We start from the raw sequence: 18,597 nt of genomic DNA, 5'->3' as shown, positions 1-18,597 counted from the left end.
ACCATTGCAGAGTAGCTGCATTTAGGATAACAGTCCACACCAAGAGAGTTTGCAGTACCCCTGTCAGAAGTCGTATCTTCTGGATTAATGCAGCATCCCTATTATACATCTGTGTCAAGGGATATAGAGGTACTGATTGATTATATATCCTAATCTAGAAAATATATTGATTCTGTATCTTGTTTGTGGCTGCACAATGTTTTTCTCATCTGCATGACTATAACTTTTTAAAACGCAAACAAATGTTTGCAAAGAGCATTTGACAGCAGCGACTCCTGTTGGGGCATTTTGGTTTGTAATAACTGGGGACTTGGCTTTGTAGCAATTTGTATTAATACCAGCTTTTTGGATCAACAAAATGTAGCTTAACAACTGCCTTTGCCTGGCTCAGTGAAAATCCCTAAAGTAGTTACATTGTGTCCAGATGCAAATTTGACAGCACTGCATTAGGAGATTAAAACACCAACACACATTTATTTTTTATTTTATTATTATTTTTTTAAAAAGCTGTTTCTTGTCAGATAACTGTTTATATTTTTAGCTGTTCACTCTTTTTTAATCAATAGCATCCTGTTACCCCCAAAGCCTCATTTTGAATGGGCCAGTAAGAATATGTCTTCTCCTAGTTAATTCTGTATAAAAGGTTTCACACACTGTAACATTGTGTTGTGCAGGAAGGGAACCAACATTTCAATCCATTCTCTTTTACTATTGAAAATAGTGTTCAGATCACTAGAAATACCAAACTGCTTGACCCAAACTGGATAAGCAACTGAAGCACCTGCCCAAGGAACTCGCTGTTCTAAGAGATATGTCATTTTCAGAGTAGACCCCTTTATCTTAATGGGCCTACTTGGAGTTTGACTTAGTGGGATACCACCTATTATTTGAGGGGATAATAAGTTTATAGCCTTCCCCAGTTGGGTATCTTTCAGATGTTCTGGGACTCCAAATTCTAAGAGCCCCAGCATGGGCAATGACCAAGGATGATGGGAGTTGTAGTCCAAAACATCTGGACTACAGCAGGGGCTGAAGAAAGATGCACTGTAGCCTTTGTGAATGTGGAAAAAAACCCCCACAAATGGAACTATATGAACTTGTTGGAATTTCGAAAGCAGCTTGGACTTCAGTGGCCGTCAGAGTTTCTTGCTCAACTCAGAAGGTTAATCTTTCCTTTGTCACTGCTTCTAGTGTCCATCTGTCCCTAGTTTCTCTGAACGTCCTGCCTTCCCAGCTTGGTGCTGTTATCCTTCTCACACTGTTTCCTGAACAACATGCTTAAAAGTGCAAGAAGTGTGTTAAGGAGTTGGGTGTTGTGTTTAAGATATGATTGCAATTCAAAGAGAGAGTTAGGGGCATGTTAGTGTCTTCCAAAAAGTGTTACAGTTTTGGCTCATTAACGATTTGGTTCTTTGTATGAGGGATGATGTTGGATGAGATTAATGTGGATAGCTGCTATTGACTAGAAGCAGGATTGATTCAGATTACCTTGAGCATAACTGTGATTACAGAACCTCAGAAAGCACATGGGGAAGTGTCCATGAATGAAATGCTCTTTGCCTTTGTGAAATTAATATGACATGCTACAATCCTAACCCCACGTACCTGTGAGTCAGTCCCGCTGAATTCAACAGGACTTATTTCTGAGTAGGCATGGATATGATTGCTCTGTTAGTAATATAGCTAAGCTAGAATCCTTCTCATTGATGTGCTAGCTTTACAAGGGTAAGGAGAGAGTTTATTTTGTCTTAAGTGTTTATTACATTTCTATCCCGTCTTTTGTCCAAGGAGCTCAAGGCAGAACATAGGGCATTTCCCCACTGCCCCTTTAGCCTCAAAACAAGACTTTGGAATAGGTTCGACTGAGATAAAATGGCTGGCCCAAGATCACCCACTGAGCTCCATAGCTGAGTGGGATTTTGAATCTGGGTCTCCCAAGTCCTAGACTGACGTTCTAACCTCTACAGGGGAAAGTAGAAAAGAAAAGAGAAGTTGATATCTCATTTGGTGCAACCCTACCGCTTAGCAGAGGTGGCTCTGTTTGTCTGAATGCATACTTTCTATTGTGATTCAGGAAAGAAGCTTAAATGAAGGCAGGTGGACCCAGTGAGACTGATGCTTGGAATTGAGAACTTGAGTTGAGAGAGGGAGTTTTCCCCAGCTGTTTTCATGTTTGTTCAGAGAACTTACAAGACTTGTGTTTGATTATTTCAGTACCCCAAAGGAGAAATTGTGTCGCCCTGATAACACTCTTGTGTCTTTGTCAACATGTACAGTAGTCATATAACCCTGACTGGGCCAGCAAGAAAATTGTGGGTTGTGTAGTAAAGCAAGAGAAACATCTGGACATCATCATCATCAGGCAAAAAGGGGATTTTTTTATTGGACTGGTATACCCTGTGCAAACATTCATTTTGTATGTGTGGCGGTAAGAACTTCATTAGCCTGATGTACAGGTCCCCACGTGATGTTCACATGTTTGAATAAGGGGATGCATGCAAAGACCCAACTTTTAGGCAGAATCTGGGCACCTCGATCTTGTGGCAAACAAATTGCACAGATTGGACCTCTCTATGCGTGTTGGAATCTGTGTATGCAAAATTTTAAGACCCGTGTGTGGCCGCCAGGCAGGAGGAAGTGGAGCTGGCACAATCCACTGCCATATATTCAGGTTGATCATCTCTGTACAGTTGAGTTGTGGGAATGCATTCTCATAGTCAAGACTAAGAAACTGCTTTATATACCCAGTGAGATCACTGATCCACTTAACCCAGTAGTGCCTTCCATGAGCAAGGCCTTGTCTCTTGGGTCTCCTCCAGCTCTTTTATCTGAAGATGCAAGGAAGCTAACATGAACCTTAAACCTTCAAACCTTGGCCTCTGCTTCTAAGCTCTGGCTTCTCCTTGATTGCAGTAATCAATTATACTACGCACTTCTGACATGAAAGAGCTCTGTTTTTAAAAGAAGTAAAAAGAAGTTGAGAAACTCCATGTATTCTGATTTTAACTACATGGACTTCCATTTATTTATTTTATTTTAAGGTGTCCTGGTGAAGGAATAAAGCCTTTCTTCCATCTTGATGAAAGCAACACTGACCCAAACACAGTCACTTTTGTATCTGAAAGGTCATTATTTCAAGACCACTCTTCAATGCGATCAGTCTGCATTAATTTGTGTTTTCCTATAGGCATCATCAGTATATGAAATTTCATAATTATCTTGTGCCAGTAATTAAAGCTTATAGTGTTAGTCCGATTTTAGAGGGTTGTTTCAATGGCTGTGAACTGATTAGAGTGAATTTAGTGGCTTAGGAATCCATCAAATCTACTTTCGGGGGTAAACTTTTATTAGAATTAAGCATTAATTGCATATTATACTAATCCACAACTTTGTGGGATTTCCCTACCACCACATGATTTGAAGGTATATCTTAAGACTCTTAAATTGTGAAAGCATAATAGATAGAGTTGTGCATTGGGGTGGTGGGAAAATACTGTATTGGGTCAGGTTTTTTGTTTAGCATTTTTTAAAAAAATAATAATACTGTGGATACTTTTGATATATAATTTATTTAGAGACTGTCTTTCAATGTTACTCCTCCCAAAGCAGGTGAGAATACATCTAAATTGAGTATCTAGATGACTTAAGTTGTAATCTTGTGCCTACTTCCTGGGGGCAAATCCTACTGAGTACTTACTTCTGAGTAGACATGCACAGGATGCACTGTTAGCAAGCTAAATGTATTCATAAGTGAAATAATCAGTTTTCAGTGTGTGTGTGCCCTGAGATCTCCCCTTCTGCTTGTAGGCATTACGTTTTTCCTGCGCATAGACCTGTCCTTATGTATTTATACACAGAGGGTGGTTTAAAGGTTACAAATGTGATCCTGTCAGATTGACAACTAACTGTTCTAATGAGGAAAAAATCCTCAAAGCATGAAATTTGAATGAAATGTGTGATTATAATTCAAGAACTGTTTACCCGAATCTCTGGGGACCTCCCAAATAAATGCAGAGCAGGGAAGTTAGATAAACCCTCTGTTCCCTCTTTCCTCTCTAAAATATACATATGGACCTACACTCTGCGTAGATTCGTAAGGAAGAGTACAAAATAAAACTTTACCATTAGCAAAAGGCGGCTGCTTAGAACTGACATTGCCACCTCTTGCTGTTTATTAATACTGTATGTGTTTTGTTACCACATTGAGTAGTAAGGAAATAGGTGCTTTGAATTATTAAAGTTGATTCTGGAGAATAGCTGTATGCTCAGATGGCATTTGCTTCAGCATATGCAAATTATTTAGTTTCATTTGGGATCAATTCCCAGGGGCCTTCCTTTCCTGTGATGCTCTGAATTTGGCAAGTTTAAGCCAGTCCCAATCTTCTCTCTCTCTCTCTCTCTCTCTCTCTCTCTCTCTCTCTCTCTCTCTCTCTCTCTCTCCCCTTCTCTCTTTCTCTCTTTCTCTCCCCCCCCCCCAACCCTCTTAACCTCTCTCCCCATTTTTGGCTTAGCTTGTACAGTGCACAAGAAAATTAAGAAGCGGAATCCACCCACTAGTGTATTGTGCAATGAACATGCTTTATTTTTCCAACACCATGGACAAAAAAAATTATATGAATACAGGAAAACAGGAGTTTTCGTTGGTGTTTATAAATTGGTGGGTAGGGGAGGGTTTTCCTCCACCTTAACAAAAGAAATTGATGAGGTGTTTTGTTGTTGTTGTTGTTAGAAAACAGTTTTCACCTGTCCAATACATTAAAACATTAGCAGCAAGCTTCATTTCATTCCAAATATTTTCCGGGCCAATCTCCTGTAATGATAGCAGCAAGCAATTTTCAAGTTCAGCATTCAGAAGCAGTTGCATTTGGGGAGGGTGGAGAACAACCCCCCCTCCAATACCCAAACACACACACACACACACACACACACACACACACACCGTCCGCCTCCACCATACCGAACCCCCCCCCCAAAAATGAAAAGAGCAAGTGCTCTGTCGGGGGGGGGGGAGTGTCTATAGTAGCCTGTCAATTGATTTCCCTTTAAGCATTAAATGCCAGCTCTGAAGCTGAATTACGTTCTATGCCTCTAACCTATTTCCTGCTTTCAAAAGAAAGCCCAGTGACTTTGCGGTGGGGGGGCGGGGGGAGAGAAGAGAAAAAAATTAAAAAGAGGCTAGGGCTTGAAGCAATCTTCCTCTGTTTCATTCTCAACCCTCGTTTTGTAGGTTGTTGACCAGGCAGTCAGAAAACACTGCTCCTCTCTCCTTTTGAGCGAGGTCAGAGACGGGGGGCTGCTGGGTGGGTTTTTTTTTTATCCCCCCCCTTCTTTTTCTCTCTGAGTCGAGTTCTCAGGCAGCTGCGTACAATGCTGGGAGCCAGCCAGCAGCAGAGACAGATGGTAGAGTTATTAGATGTGCATCATACGATTCCCTTCCTGCCACTCGCTTTTTAATCAAATTAAAACAAAAAAGAAAGAGAGGGAGAGAGAGAGAGCGAGGGGGGAGTCAATTAACTGCATTTGTATTCTCTTCAATAATGGACCCTATTCCACTTTTACCCTAAGGCAGTTGAGTGGAAATTTTAGGGGAGAAAAGAGTGTGGCTGGAACTTGGGGTTTTTTGTTTTGCTTTTTGGTGGGGATATTTTTTTTCTAAAAAAATAAATCTTTATTTTATTTTTCTTTCCAAAATCTCTTTTAAGAATCACCGTTATTCCAGGGTGTGGAGTTTGAGGGGGGGGGGGAATCCAAGTGAAAAAGTTGAAGCTATCTCTTCTTGCATGCACTAGGAATTGCGGCTAAATCGGGACTGGGAAGGCTTCCAGATTTGCTGTGGAAAGTTAACTGTCTGACAGAAGAGTCCTAGCCACCTCCTCTCCCCCCCCCCTTCCCCGCACCACCCCACCCCTAACGTCAGGAATGGTTTCTCCCTGCTTTGCATATTCACCATGCTTGGCCTGGCCATATGGGAAAATGCGACTGAAGGAATTGTTGTGAAAAAAGGGACAGCGAGTTTGAAATAAAAAGTTGTTAAGAGTGGTACTGGAGAGGGGGAAAAAAAAAAGAATACGAGACCATGTATTGCGCATACACAATCCCTGGCATGGGAGGAAACTCTTTGATGTACTACTATAATGGCAAAGCGGTAAGCTAGCTCTGTAATTAAAGGTGTAATTTTGACAAGTTTTATTGTCGTAGGAATGAGAGTCATTTGCTGCATTTATTGCTTTGAAAGTTGTTCTGGGCTACTTCAGCCTTCCTTATTCCGTAAGCTATTTAATTCTTGCTAATGTTATATATACTATTGAGCGTAGGGGGGTTGGTGGGGGCTTTATAATCAGAAAGGGAAAGCTGGTCTTTTCGTTTGTTTTGTTTATTTTTTATTTTGTTTTTAAAAAGCAAAAACTGACTTCAAAATAGATTGCAATGCTTTTTACAGCCTGAAACTTTTTAAAGTCATAAAGTTGGTCATTTTTGAGCCAGTCGTTCTTTCACTTATCTGGATGGTCTGTACAGAACAAGGGCATTATTAATGCAAGCAGGGAGAAATCAGTTTTCTGTGCAGATAAGTTGTTAGTGCATTTCTCTCTGTCTGAGACGAGACGTTTCAGCTTCCCGAGTCGGGGTCTGCAGCTGAGTTCATTTTACCTAGCAGCCACTGACAGAGAACGCTAGACGCTGAGCATTTGATGAATTCAGTGAGAAACAGTAATAAAATAGTGCAAAATAACAAAAAAGACCAATTATTGCAAGCATCACTTTACATTGTTTAGAATGTTTCCCTGCATCTCTCTCTCTCTCTCTCTCTCTCTCTCTCTTTCTTTCTTTCTTTCTTTCTTTCTTTCTTTCTTTTCTCTCTTTCTCTCTCTCTTCAGAAACACTTTATTTAAGGAGAGGGGGGGAAATAGTGTCTGGTATTTTACGGATAACCTCAGCAGAAGGTTTATACTTGCCATCTGGAAGTCTGCTGAATTTATTTATTTAATTTTTTATTCCTGGCTAGGTCCTGGGAAGGAAAAAAAGAGATTTAAAAATAAAAAATAGTAATCTTTTAATAGGCTGCTGAGGTAAAGAGATGTGTTGCTGGAAAAAAACACAGGAAAATAAAATGTGGAAGTTCTGGAAAGAAGGCAGCCTGCGTTCTCTCAACTTTTCAGCATTTCGTCTGATACCAGCCAAGGGGAGAGCAGTTAGGCCAAAAGGGAACTATTAGAGCTTGAACCAAGGCCTTTTTCAAAGGTACGGGACAGCGCAAACTAATTATGCCACGCATATGAGCGGGTGCTATACAATCACACACGTATAATATATAGAGATTACATTATTTCGTACGAGAAACCCATCCCTATGAATGAACATCTGTTGGAATAACTCAGTTCCACCCTCAGTTAGAACACTTACTAGCAAGAGATGTTGTCTTCGTCAGGTATTTAGCAATGTTTTTAAATAATATTCTGGATTAATGCAGTTTGTTAAGAAAGAGGAGAGTTTAAGTAAACACGGAGAAATACATCTTTATATATTTGTGTGTGTGTGTGTGTGTGTGTGTGTGTAATTTGAAGCCATATATATTGCATTTAATATATTGATCTATTGCCTGTACCTGCATTTGGAGCATGTGGGGTAGTTAATAAATGCAAATGTTAAAATTAGAAAAATCATAAAGTGTCCAGCATTTACATATCACAACTGCAGGGTTTTCTGTAGAAGAAAATACTTTTTTTTCATGGGGGTAGTTTTGATGGGGTGAGTGACTGAGGTCATCAATGAAATGAAGTGGCTGTCCTTTTATCACTGAGGGCCTGAAGTTACAAAACTTTCATTAAAAGTAAAATAGATTAAACATGCATCACACATGCTAAGGTGGCCACGCACAGTACAATTGCATCCATGTGGTTTGTAGACGTTTAGAAGGGAAATTCTGGACATGAGATCATACTGCTGGTAATACCCCCCCTTCCTCTACTCCCCCCATTTAGTAAATATTTTCAGTTGGAGTTGATTTTTTGACAGGGGAGGGAGAGTCTGGAAAGGAGGATGTTACTCATAAAAATCAAGAGCACTGTCAGAGGAAATGTATTTATAGGAACCATTAAATGGCATTTATTAAAAACAAATCTGTTGGTATGTGTTCAACAAAAAGAAACCAGGAAATGTCACACTGCACATGAAGCTTTTTGTGGGGTGGGAGGTGAAACAATAAACACTGGTGGTATCAGCAGAGGGCATTTTTTAAAAAAACACCCAAACCTGGAAATTCCTTGATTCAGCTCTGTAATAAGGCATCAGTCCTCATGGTAAAGTTGTGGAAGAGGCCAGAATCTTGGCATTTGACGGGAGAGGGGGAGAAATTGTGTTTCTGTCTTTTTGCGGGGCTACCTTTTTATGTGGCCAGCATCGTTCTAGCTCGGATTGTACATAATGCAGGTCTTGATTGGGTGCCAGGCATCTTGCAGAGATTGTGTATGCCCTGCGTGAATTGTTTAGAATGCCTGTTTGGGGGGAGGACGGATGCTAGATTTCGTTTCGGGTGTTGCACCTCTTTCTCCACTTAGTCGGAGGAAAGTTCAGGCTACAATAAGTTGCATGACTTTTTTTTGTCTTTAAACAAGATATAGTTTGGAATTCCTCCTCCTCCTCCTCATCTCTCTCTCTCCCCCACCTCCCTTGACAAGTCAATTACTTGTTTAAATTCAGTTTGAACTTTCTGAACTGAGAGCAGCTAGGTGGAAGCAGGTCTTCCCTGGGAATAAACAATAGGGTGGGGGATGTAAAATCATTCCAGATCTCCTCTGTATGTAAGTTAGCAGTATGGGAAGAAGAATGTGGTGAGGAATAATCTCTCTCTCTCTCTCTCTCTCTCTCTCTCTCTCTCTCTCTCTCTCTTCAAAATGTAAATCCATCTGACCGATGAGTACTCAGAGTTGCTCTTTTCGTAATGAATGCGTTATGGTGTTTGAAGAAACCATACACTTCTTTCCCCCCATTCACCTGTTGTCCGTGTCATCCCTTCTCTCTGAAGTAGCAGGATAGGTTCCTTTTCCCCTGTTAAAAGACATATATTTCTTCAATTTTTTTAGATGATAAAAAAATAAGCACCGCTTTTAGAGGAAATGCTTCAAACACACATCATATGGTCGGTTGCAGCATACGTTTCACTATAACTAATAATATCCAGTGCTTAAATTGATCGTGCTTTGTTGTTGTTTTTTAAATTAATTATTATCCATATTTATTTTAATAATGCATGCTTTGGGTTCTGTAACACATTGCGCACAATAACTATGTTGCCAGAGCATCTGCTCCTTTAATGTTTTGCTTCTTGAGACTCTTAAGATATTTGTGATAGCATGTATGGTCTGAAATTGTGTAGTGTCACTTTTTTAATCTGATGTTTAGCACTGCTAATTGCACATGACTGAGATTTTAGCAAGCAGTTGTTTGATCAAATGCCATACTTGGAAGAACACGGAGACAGCAAAGATGACATTATTGCAAATGAAATTGAAAACAAAAGTGGCAAAACTTTCACTTAATAGTATTTTAAGCTCCCATCATTGGCTCCCGCCCGCATGCGCATGTGTTAAATCATATAGCGAACCCTATAATTATCATAATTGCTCTTTTTTTGTACGTTATACCAACAAGCGTCAAGCCATCTTACCAACTAGTTGTTTTGAAATAGTTATTTGTCAAGTTATCAAATCACAAAAAGTAAATGCTAATGAGTTTTTATGTTTGTATTATGTCTGCTATTCTTATTATGGACCTTTTCAACTCCATAAAGTTCTTAAGACAGAGACGAATAGTTCATAGTGTTGTTCCTGCTAATAGTCTAGGCCAAATAGTGTGATAACTCCTTATATGAACTCTAGTAAATGAAGAGTAAAAACTCTTATGATGAATATCATGATAGTGTTGTCCCTTTTCCTGTAAAATTGCATTTTTTAAAACAAAAAACAACACCTGCCAATAGATACCCTTCATCTAGGGTTTTTTGTATTTTTAAAAAAGCAAACTATAATCCATTTTTCATATTTTTAACTGGCATGAACATGAAGAAAATGCAGTGTTAGTGTTTGAATTTTGGAAATACTGAAGGTCAGAAATAAAGGAGCATATTCAAACGATGTTAAGCAGAAAGAAATTCTATTGAAATCTTTGGAGCCTATACCCAAATGGTGCATGTGAGTTAGAAACATGTATGCTGTGATAGTTATCTCAGTCTCATAAGCAATACTACAGTTGCAACTTTTTTGCAAATAGTATAATAAATAGATACTTTAATTATATGGGTTTTTTTAAAAAATAGGTCTGCATTTTCTACATTATATTTACAAAAAAAATAAAAATAGCTAGTAGAATATATAGGTATACATTGGTTATCTTTCTAAATTGTTGGAGAATTCCAAAATCATTGCTCAACTTGGATCTAAAATGAATAGTTTTCAAAACCGCCCATTTGATATCATGAAAAGAAAAAGGTTGAGAAAGATGAGTATGTACTAATTTTAATGTGTCTGCGTTTGCCTATTCCTGACCCTTTTCAAAACAAAACAGCTTAGCAGGAGTTTATGGAAATAACAATGGTGGAAATCCTTTCTAAAATAAATTAATTGCTTTTAAACCTTTACTTTTACAATGGTATCTAGTGTTGCCTCTTTATGGTGCAAAAATATATGTGGCCGTTATTCTGTTTATTTGCTGAACTGCCATTATAGATATGTTTAAAGACGGAACCCTGATTAAATCATCATTTTCGAATGCAGCTTTATGTTGGCTCAGAGCCCTCACATATGTTTGTAGCATATCGTACGCTGACCACCTCCCTGTAAGAAGCATGAATTTCAGCATGGTTGCAGAAATAAAGCTCTCCTTCAGTTTCTTTGCAAATAAAATTATACGTGGTGGCTGTTTCACTTAATGGTGAATGGATGAGGTAGCTCTGAGAAATTAATACATCTCGCTTTTAAAGAAAAATACTGCATTCTCAACATCTTGGGCTGAGTGCATATTTTGGTGTGGGGAGGGAGCGGGGAGGTTAATTTAAAAAATGCTTATTGCCAGTACAGTCTTTAAATACCTTTCCAAGTGATCTACAGGAAATTGTGCAGAAGAGCTGTTTGTTTCCTGTTCGAGAATATGTCTGGTTCATGTTATACTCAGTTTACTGTAAAATTGCCGTAGTATGTCAAGGACCTAGGATTTAGAGATATTGCACCAAGCTGTGTTTAGAAAGAGCGAAAGATAGACAAGAGCTGTCTAAATTCATAGGCGTATTGTCATCTTCATTCACTAATAGGATTTTTCCCGTTGGTTTTTTTTTTATAAAAAAAGGGCATTCGGAAAAGGCAACTGCTGTCCGTTTCTTGCAGCCACCACACCGTCTATGGGACTCTTGTCACATATGGAAAACAGTGTGAGATGCTGCCAGCCTGATCCATAACCCAATGAAGTTTCTCAGTCCTCGAGCTGAAATTATTTACTGCCACTGCAGTCAATTTTGGGGTGGGGATAAATTGGCTTCAGCCGTCGTAATTCAGCTTAACTGGATCGTGGATCCGCTTCACTTTTGTCTGGGCAGTTGTCTGTCGGTCCAGGTTTGCTTTTGACGTGCTTCCTATGCTTATACACGTGGCAGATGTCTGTCTCCAAAGACATCTTGGGGTAGAGGATGGAGGGGGAAATATATTCCCTAACAACCCAGAGGATTGACTTTATGTTGTGGTGAACACACAACATTTCCTCAGGTGAATACGCCATATTTTTGTTTCGCCAAATTTGCATCTGACAGAATTTGCTCAGGAAAACAATAAGGTTCCCATTTTTTTGCCACTGGAGTAACCTAGAAACTCTGCTGTGTGCGTATGAAGTGAAATCCTTAAAGCATTTGTGCGTCCTAAAGTATATGGCTGCTAGCGTGTCAAAAGGGCAACTTTATCATCCTTCACTTAACTAGAACCGTCTTATATCCACCCCCTCCCTGGACAGTTTCACAGACAAAAGTAGAGTTGCATGTTGTCTACATGTGTAAAGTTGTGTTGTTGTTTTTGTTGTTGCTGGCGGTTGTCTTGTTGGAATTACCAGTATAAGTTGCCATCGTAGGAACCTTTTGCAAATACGCAGTCATGCCACTAGTCCCTGTAAAACTCCTGCTATTTAAGATTTTATCAGTTTATAATATATCAACTAATTTGTGATGATGATTCTGTGGGCGTTCCTGTTTTATAATGTGGAGTTCTTCACGTGTGCTTTTAATGCTCGTGTACATAGGCATGTGTGGTATATTCCCCCCTTTTTTGTTTTATTAGTGTGATGTCCCGAAAGATTAATAAAAAAAAATTAAATAGAGGAAATGTACTACACCTGCACCGTTTTTAATAGGTGCCTAAGCAAGAGCGCAGCTGCTATAAATATCCCGGTGTACAAAACCTGGTTGTTGCAAGAGAAGGTGTGTTTCGGCATTGAACCAAGCTCAAGCCAAAAAGGGCTAGTCTGAAGCCTGGCAAATGAAAAAGCAGGGTTGCGATGTGTCTCTGCTCAGACACCCCTGAAATATGTAGTCTTTGCTTGCCGTCCTCAAGGGACCCGGAGCTGAGCTTTCATAGAGACCAAATTACACTCGTCCAGTGAGAAGGCAGTGTTGAAGTAATTGGTGGGGCAGCGTGGAGAATGTTAGATTCCAGCTGCTTCTATTGTAGCTGACCTGCAAAATGCAAAGAGGATGTTAACAATCCAGGCTAACATTTGACTTGGCTTTTTCACCTCTGTAGGCGATTCACTGAGAATTATAGACTTAACAAACCTTGAGCACTAGTAATACTGCAGATTATAATGGGAGAGTCTATAATATTAACATTTTCTTTTCTCTCTCCTTTTTTTTGGCATTTAAAAAAGAAACATTTTGCACTTGCTAGCTAAACTCCCTGTAATTACACTCGGGTAGTTTTTATAGCTGATCCTTATTATTACTAAGTTATTTTATTTGACTGCTGTGGTTCAGATTCCCACTCCTTTATGGTCAATTACAGTACCCTTCCTCTTTAATAAAAGATTTATTTCACTTATTTCCCTGCCCTTAAGAACAACTGAACGTCGAATGTCTGCTGATTGTCCCTAAATAGTCTCTGTTTTAAAGGGAGCAAGAAAGAATTGCTCAATGGCTTTTTTTAAAAAAAATGAAAGGAGGGTGGGGGGGTGGAATCCACATTGATACTGGCTGAATATTTAAGCCCAGCCAGTTAAAGAATGACATGATTAAAATAATCAAATGTATTACTTAAAAAATTAAAAAGGATAAGTGGTGCACCCCATTATTTTATTGACTTTTAAATATAAATTGCAGAAATGTTTGCATTCTTAATGGCATTATTAAGCTGAACTGACAGATCATCGTGAAAAAGTTGATTGCCCAACATTTTATTACTACTGCACCTGTTACAACAATTCCAACAGGCGAGGAATCACCATGATTCTTTGACTGTTTCTGTGAGCAGTTGTGGGGAGTGATGGAAACAGCTAGAAAATATACTTAGTGTAATTTTCGTTGCGATGTCTTCTGCTTGCTTTGATTAGTGCTGAAGCTTTTAGTACAGGTTGTAAACGGATATTCAGAAGGTGGGGAAAATATACTTTCTGCAATATGTACTGCCTAAAAGTTTCTGATGGTTTTCGTTTATTTATTTATTTTAACCGCATCCACTTATGAACCCAAGTCCTAAACACGGTGGCCCAGATGCAAGCACCCCCTCCCTTTGCTTTGTACAAAATAAGCTTGAGAGCAAATTAAGTCGAGAGCACTGGGATTTATTTCCGGGGGGCGGGGGCATTCAGAATCGCGGTCCACAGATATGGGCCACAATCCAGTGCACAGTGATATGATCTTAAATTCCACTGAAAGATACTATTCCTCACTGAATTATGCGCTTTCTTGTGGCGTTTTCTATGCAAGCAGTAGTTTCCACGTAGCATTGCATGTTCTGATATCTTTTTAAGATGAAGCCTCGTCCAGTAACGATGACTTCCCTTGGCTTGCTTTTTGTTTTGTTTTTAAGAGTTCTCTTCCGTGGCTAAAGATTAATAGGATGGTGGTTGTGTTATTGATGCGTAGTGCCTTTGTGAAATGTAATAATATTAATAATAATGAAATCATTTCAGTATTTGCATTTTACCGTTTTAACAGCAAGGTGAACTTTATGGGCCATTTTGTAATGCTTGCAGATGCTTTTTGGTAATCTGGTTATGCCAGCAGCATTTGATGTGCCCATTTATCGACAAGGGAGCTCACACAAAGGATGGCAGCATGAAGAACTCCTTCGTATTCCTCTGTACCTAACTAATAATAGCAATATAAAGTGTAATCAAAGCACTTCATCTCAGAAATCATTGCAAAAATCTTCCCATAGTGCAGACGAGAGGGAGGGTCAAATAGTAGCTTTCCTTATGCTGCCTGCTGAATTTTGTGGCCAGGGCAGTTTTTGAACCAGAGACTCAGATAGCATGAGACTCTCAAGGTCGTGGGTTCGAGTTCCGCACTGGGCAAAAAAGATTCCTGCATTGCAGTGGGTTGGACTAGATGACTCTTGTGGTCCTTTCCAACTCTAAAATTCTATGACTTCTGAGATTGCATTGTTGGTTACCATGCTACACAAGTTCTCAGAGGGTCTCTGCACAAGTTCCCATAGGCTGGACCCAGTTCCCCTTTCAGCACCAGAGCACATGAAGTGAGCAATGCCTTTGAGCTCATGGAAAGTGCCATGCAGAGAGTGCCTTTGAGCTCACAAGAGTGTTCCCTGAGTGGTGCGTTCAACTCCCACACATGACATATTTTGGGGTGGAGGGTGTGACTTCTCATTTGGCTTCATATCCGGCCACTCCCTGTTCAGAAATTGAAAACGTTTCTCGTTGCTGTTTATCATTAGTTCAAAATAAATCTTTCTTACCATACTTCTTTATAGTCTTTAAATTAATGCCTTTGCTCTGGGTTTGAGGGAAGTCAAGTTAGTCCCATTATAGATATATTCTGATTTGATTAATAGCTTCCCAGAATAGTTCCAGGGCTTAACTGTTAGGAAAGAAATGGTTAAATTGTTTCTGCACGGACTACAAACAATTGAAGAGTTTCGCCTTAACACAAGCATCTCAATTTCTAGGATTACAAAGGCCTGATATTTATCACATCTATTACTTAATCGGAAGACTGGCTTGGCAGCAAAATACTTACATAAACGGATTGAATGTTCTTTAAATCAAGGTGTTGGGTTTTTTTAGAGTTAGCACTATTTCTGTAATTATTATTTTTTTCAGCTAAACTAAGAGGATATACATAAAACAGATAATTTAACTGTTGCTCTGGTGAGCCTCTCACCTGCTTCATGTGGGAAATAAATCCCATGCATTTACCATTGCCTTAGCTGGCTAAAATGCCGAAACCTGTTATTAGATATTTGTCCAGTGATACCAGAAGTTCGATTGGCAAAGGGGGTAATATATACAGATCGGCTGCATTTTCATTTTAGTGTATTTCCAACACAGCGGCCAGGTTCAGATTACTTATTTTCAAATTCTGACAGCTGTGATATTTAAAACGATCCCAGCTGTTGTGATGCAAAATTGATTTTTCTATTAACACCTGAAAAAGAGACCTTGTGTAGTACTAAGCATGTGAATGGTTGGACAGTAATATGATATGTTCTGATTTGCCTATGGTAATCCCATTTCCCAGCACTTGCAAATAAAAGCAAGCCTGTTTCTTGACTGGAGCTGTCGGAAATATGCACATGCAGTTTTGAAATCACTTACAACAGGAAGGAGCTACATAATAAATTAAGCCCTTTTGAACATTTGATCTTATCCTATGCACTATTACCAGGAAGTAAGTTCCATTGAAGTCAGTGGGGCTTCCTTCTTCGTAAACACCCTTACGATTTGCGCTGGAAAGCTCCTTTGTTAAAATGGCCCCTCTCAAAACCAATGTGGATGGAATTTGATTAACTCTACAAAATCCCGAAACCATGCATTTGATGTAGATTCTGCATTGTCAGAAACTCATTTGCACTGTTTCTATAGACACATAAATCTGTATTGTCAAAGAAGTGTTTAAATGATAAAACAATACATCTTAAACACACACCCTAGGAGCAACCGTGCTTCTTTTGTTTGTCATTTTTAAACAATTGTTTTAGAATACATCAGACTTTAACAGCACAATCTTGTACATATTTACTCAAAGTAACTCCCTCTATGTTAGATGGGACTTACTCCCAGGTACGTATGCTTGAAGGAGAAAACAGTTCTGCAGAATCTATTCCAAGCACTTAAAATGTATAGCTGCTGCTGCTGCCATATTTACTTATTCAGTCAAATCACTTGGTGCCATCAGTTGGCATGGGATTTCATGGGAGTGGGGGGGGGGAGAGAAAGGTCCCCTGCAACTTACTTAAAATCTACATGTATTTAATAAGAATGCATAAATTTTGCAGCATTGTTGGGGCCTTTCCCTCCAAAGCGTTTGTTGTTGTTCGTTGCCTCAATTGGCTGCTGCTGTGGTGCCATTTTTTGTTTGCATATAGGTCTCATCAAACACCTGTGTAGGAGCGGCGATAGCGTCACACGGCAAATTAGATTTGGCTACATTATGATGTGATTGAGGGCAAATGAAGCTCGTTTAGACTGATCAGGGTGAGAAAATCACTGGAAACAGGGCTTCACAAATGCTGCCACTACCTTTGGCACCACCTGAAAGAGGTAGTGGCACTTTTTACAGGATGTCAAATGTTTGCAAAAGGTGCAGGCATACCCCTTTTTGACTCAGTCCAAAAATGTATACAAAGGGGTAGAATATCCTGTGTCAACTTGGTGTCCATTAGCAATAGGTTCCATGTGTTTATATGGATGCTTTAGCATAGTATAGAGATATTGCTGGTTTTACCTTGGGGTCAATTAAAACTACCTTCTTCCCCCACCCAGGTACCAGAGCTGATAATGAATGTCACCTGCTAGAATTTTATCCTTTTTATATATCACTGTTCAGAATTATAATCTGCATATTATAACCTTCTATAGCTATAGGCAAATTTAGGCCCTGATGCTTACATTTATCATATTCCACCTTCTTGGCAGCTCAGTGCATTCCAACCAATAATTCTGGTGCAAGAGTCGATACCACCAGGTGGTCTCTTGTGCACCACCAACAATAGCACATATGTAAATGTTATGCAAAAATGGAAAGAATGGGCTTGAAATACACAAAGCTTGGAGCAATTCACACTATCCAGTTGGAGGTTTCTTTCAGTCATAGAATCAGAGTTGGAGAGTGCTTTGTCAGCAAATCCCTCTGCTTGGAAATCCAAATATTCAAGTTGGACAAACTGTTTTTGTCTACCTGGACTCATCACCAAATGCCACAGTAAACCTAGGATCTGTGCTCACGGTACATCATTCAGATGACCACTTTGCTGTCCAGGCTAACTGCCACACAGTCCTGACATCTTATTTCAAATGTACATAGAATGATTGACAAATTGTACATTATTGCCAATGTACTGTAGTGGGCTACAGTAAGAGTTAGGTGGGAGAAAAAAGGTAAGGGAAAGGTACTGATTAATCTAAATAGATACATAATTAAAGGGCAGGTGTTTTGTACAATGTTTTTCAAGATCTTCTGTTCTCACAGGCCAAATGAGATAGTCAGACAGGTAAAAGGAGAGAATTTTACTGTATGGAATTGGCTTAGATCAGTCCAGCAAGGAAACCCACAGCCAAACTCCAGAGGGAACCCTGTTACATACATGCTACCTAGTTTACCATGTATTAACTTGAATTCCCCCATACAGCAGTGTACCGATCACACATTGAAAAATGATTCCAAGTTAGACTCATTGGATAGTGGTGGTGGCTAATTTTGTTTTGCATTCGCATATCAAGAGCATACTAATTAAATGGGTTTTTAAAAGATGTGTTTCTGTTCCTATGTTCAAACAAAAAAAATTAAAAAATTTTTTCCCCTTCCAGTAGCACCTTAAAGACCAACTAAGTTAGTTCTTGGTATGAGCTTTCGTGTGCATGCACACTTCTTCAGACCTTCAGACACTTCTGAAGAAGTGTGCATGCACACGAAAGCTCATACCAAGAACTAACTTAGTTGGTCTTTAAGGTGCTACTGGAAGGAAAAAAATTTTTTTGTTTTGACTATGGCAGACCAACACGGCTACCTATCTGTAACTGTTCCTATGTTGTTCTGGACTTTGAAGGTTAGCAGAAGCAGAGTTTGTAGTGAAGGTATCTCTGGTCAAAGTGTCCTTTTGCTGGACCACGAACTGAATTGGGTTGTGTCAGAATGAAGCAGAGGCTTCCCTGCCCTTTAACTCTTGTGCCAAGTCTTGCTTTGACCAAGAAAGGCAACTAGCCAATGTGTTTACATAGTAAGGGTTGGAGAATGAGTGCTGCAAAAAAACAACAACTCAGAAGGCCAAGGTGAGGGCAGAGCAGGCTTAAATATCCCAACATCCATCCTTTGGGAAGTAATAGCAAAGCAGAGAGAGTGGTTTATCAACAATAAATATATTTTGAAATCCATTCCATCTTCACTTCCATGGT

General features: G+C 39.4%; 1 protein-coding gene across 18 annotated transcripts in view; it reads left to right on the top strand.

The window, feature by feature from the left end:
• Positions 1-18,597, top strand: part of TCF4 (transcription factor 4) — a 339,025-nt gene that overhangs the window by 230,966 nt on the left and 89,462 nt on the right. The window contains exon 1 of one of the 18 annotated variants that reach the window (XR_014539545.1): positions 5,398-6,145. The exons of the other annotated variants lie outside the window; for them this stretch is intronic. The gene's annotated coding sequence lies outside the window, so the exon portion shown is untranslated. Of the gene's footprint in view, positions 1-5,397; positions 6,146-18,597 lie in introns of those variants that run through there. 18 annotated transcript variants of the gene reach the window in all.

This window comes from Podarcis filfolensis, assembly GCF_964270895.1.
Source record: "Podarcis filfolensis genome assembly, chromosome: 11".
Classification (NCBI taxonomy): Eukaryota; Metazoa; Chordata; class Lepidosauria; order Squamata; family Lacertidae; genus Podarcis; species Podarcis filfolensis.
Note: the sequence above shows the minus strand (reverse complement) of the source record. Positions and strands in the feature narration are given on the sequence as shown.